A 3,793-nucleotide genomic window follows, 5' to 3' on the forward strand; every position below is an offset into this window, starting at 1 on the left:
CCGCAGCGCCCTGGGCAGCTCCCCGTGCAGCTGAGTGCTGAGCCTGGCAGGCGGCAGAGGCCCTGCCCCGGCACACAGCCCCTGGGGCACAGCAGGGACCTGCTCTGCACGACAGCCCTGGGCACCCGGCTGCCGCCCCGGCTGCACAGCCTGCAGCCGTCCTGGCACACGCAGCCCTCAGGGCTGTGCTCTCATGCTGCAGCACAGAAGCCCTCAGCTGGAGCAGGTCTTTTTCCATGATCAAGAAACAGAGAGTATGCAGCCTGACCTGCAATGGGATGCCCAAATTTAATGATCCTTCCAGTAAAAGCAACTATGTTGGCTGCAGCAAGAGACTTACCTTGTGAACAATGCTCCTCCAGTGAGCTCACAAACTGCTGATGTGCCACACAGCCTGTGAGCTCTCTTCCTTCTGTCCCTGTCTCCTGCAGATCATGTCCCCAGCCCTGATGTGTGCTGCACAGGACCTGCTCCTTTTCACAGCTGTCTCCCTGCAGCACTGCCCACTTGTAGGAGCTCCCTGTGTCCCAGGAGTCCGGCCCAACTCAGCAGCAGAGGATGTGATTGCCTTCTCTCCCTGGAGATATCCATGGTCCTCCTGAGCTGACAGCTCCTGCAAGGCAGCAGGGATCATCACTGCAGAACATGTAAGTCAGCACAATTAATCAACACATCCACTCGATATCAGAAGCACCATAATTTCTACTAAAAGAAGTTGACCAAGAGAGAAACAAACATCGAATCTGGAAACTCTGCTCATGACCCGTAAGAAAAATGACACATGGAGAAAGAAATGGGAGGAATTGGCTTCCCCTGCATAGGGCAGTGTTTCAGCTGAGACAGTGAAGGCATAACATAATAGAATCACAGAATGGCTTAGGTTGGAGGGGACTTGAAAGATCACTTAGCTCCAAGCCCCAGACACTGGCAGGGTTGCCAACCACCAGATCAAGGTGCCCAGGATCCCATCCATCCTGACCCTGAATGCCTCCAGGGATGGGGCATCCACAAAACTTCTTTGGCTACATGTTCCACTTCCTTTGAGTAGAAAATGTCTTCCTAACTGGTAACCCAAGTCTTCCCTCTTTAATTTAAAGCCATTTCCCTTTGTCCTGTTAATATCAGACCATCTCATCCTATGTCTAGGGTTAGGCATCTCATCTGCTGATGGAAACCCTGAGGCTGAAATGGGATCAGTTCCTCAGGAAAATCACGGAAGCCTGAATTTCTCTTAGCTGAGTTCAGATGTACACAATGAGGTGTCTGTGTGTAAGTCCCTCATCTCAATCCTTGGTCCTTATTCAGCAGGGACTGCACTGCTCACACACAGACACTCAGTGATGACCAAGGTGCCTGGGCTGATCCTCGCTGTGTGCTGGTGCTTGTCAACTGTGGTGGAAAATCTGTGAGACAGACCCCTCCTTCCTGAGCATCAGCTGAGGGCCAGAAGGGAGGTCTTCTTGGCCATCCTGAATGCCACCACAGCCCTGTGCTTAGGGCACCCACTGTGCCTTTTGCACCTGTCCCCATGGAGCATGTGGTGTTATTCTGCTGACCAAATGGATGAGCTCACAACAGAAGCGACAGATCTTCCTCTCTGCTCCATCTGTGGCATACTCTGGAGTTCAAGGCATCACAAAGCTGTGACACATCTACATTCGTTCACTGATGACCTTACTGGTTTGCTCTGGGCTCTCATTCAAGTAGCATCAGAAGAAGTTCTGGGTCATGTCAGTTCCCAGTTGACAGGAAGATGGCGAACGTTGTCCTAATTTTAAAGAAGAGGAAGAATGAGGACATCGGTAATTACAGAGCTGTCATTCTCACTTCAATGCCTGGTAAAATTATGAAGAAAATGATGCTGGGAGTTACTGAGAAATGCCTGAAGGACAATTCTGTCATTGGTCACAGCCAATACAAGTTCATAAGGGGAAAGTCGTATTAATCTTAATGTCCTTTCATGGCAGGATCACCCATTGAGCTGACCAAGGGAAGCCAATTGAGATTATCCTTGAGGATTTCAGTAGAGCCTTTGATATTCTTTCTCACCTTTCTGGGCCAAATGTCCTGAATACGTCTACACAGAAACATAAAATGATGAGTGAGCCTTTGGCCAATGGGTCGGGCCCAAAAGATTACAGCAGATGTGTTTCCATCAGGCAAACGAATGGTCACAAGCAGGGCTCCCCAGTGCTCCACTTAAGGGCACTTCTCTTGAATGTTTCCATCCAAAAATGTCATGTAGGACTAGAAGATCATTTGAACAAGTTTACTGATGATACCAAATTGAGAGGAGCTGTTGCCTCCATGGAGGGTGGGGAGGAATTGCAGAGTGATGCGGACAAGTGAGAGAACTGGGTAAGCACAAACTCACAAAGCATGAAGTGTAACAAGAACAAGTGCCTGACTCTGCACCTGGGTAAGGGCAACCCTGAACGTACACACTGACTAGGGAATGGGATACTGGAGAGCAGTCCCACTGAAAGGGATTGGGGGTCCTGGTCAACACCAAATGGAACGTGAGTCAGCAGTGTGCCCAGGCAGCCAGAAAGGCCAATCATTCCCTTGGGTGCATTGAGCATGGCATTGCCAGCTGGTGAGGGAAGGGATTGTCCCTCTCTGCACTGTACTGCTGCTCCCTCACCTGCAGCACCAGGAACCACAGAATGTACAGGGCCTAATACAGTACTATAGACCAAATGAGGGCACCAGCACTGAGAGATGTGATGTTCAGAGTTTCACTGGGATTGACTGCTTGTTCAGACTGGGCCCTTCTCACATCCCACATCCTGGGATGAGACACACTGCCCACGGCCTCACGGCCTCACGGCATCCTTGCACCCCATGCAGAGTCTGGCAGCTGCTGTCCCCTGCTCTTTCATTTGACATCACACAAACCTCCATCCCACTGCCCCAGGAAGGGCCCTGAGCCAGCAGGAGGGACACGATCTCCCTGCCAAGGCTCTGGGCATCAGGCCTTGGCCTTCCTGCTCCACAAGACAAAGGAGGCTTTTCTCCGCATCACAGCCACCATCCCCAGGGCCTTGGTCTGCCTGTAATCATGGCTTCCAATTATCTGCTCTAACAAGTCCCTGGGGAAGCTTGCTTGTGAACGGCCCTCAGTGGGGCCCATTAATACTCCAAGAAACTTCACTGTTCCTTCTGACTTGGTCTTCTGGAGCACTTCATGCAATCTTCTGTCAGCACTGGAGGTTGATGGACTCAGCAGCAAATGCCCCCTGGGGCCCATTACAACCTGAAGAGCCCTCCTGTGCCTTGTGCCTTCCTGTCATCTTCTTCAGGTGTTCAGAACATGAACAGCAGACTGGAGAGGTATCTGGAGAGAGCTTAAAGAGGAAAGGAATGACAGGCATTTATGAAGACTATTTATTTATTTATAGTTGGTTTAAGCAAGAATTTAAAGAGGTACTTTGTAACTGATACTGACCCAGGATGTCCCCTAATGAGGTTCCAATAATCTCCCTGAAGGTCAGAGATCAGCCAGATAGTTGGGAGGTATCTAAGTGAACAAAGAACGAGGGATGGGGAAATCTGGAGTGCAGTGGGAAGAGCATGTGTCCAGATGGCCTGCTGCAAACATGCCCTGAAGCATGGTCATTGATTTAGGAGAGCTGGAGACACCTGGAGGATGAGGGACATCAAATACGCAGCAGGGCAGAGCAGCGGTGGACGCTGGGCATTAGTCACAGGGCATTGGCACTGGCACCACTGTCTGTGTCCCTGTGCCTGAAGGCATCTGTGTCCTGCAAACACAGTTCTGGAGAACACTGAG

Source organism: Meleagris gallopavo, assembly GCF_000146605.3.
Source record: "Meleagris gallopavo isolate NT-WF06-2002-E0010 breed Aviagen turkey brand Nicholas breeding stock chromosome 2 unlocalized genomic scaffold, Turkey_5.1 Chr2_random_7180001957805, whole genome shotgun sequence".
Classification (NCBI taxonomy): Eukaryota; Metazoa; Chordata; class Aves; order Galliformes; family Phasianidae; genus Meleagris; species Meleagris gallopavo.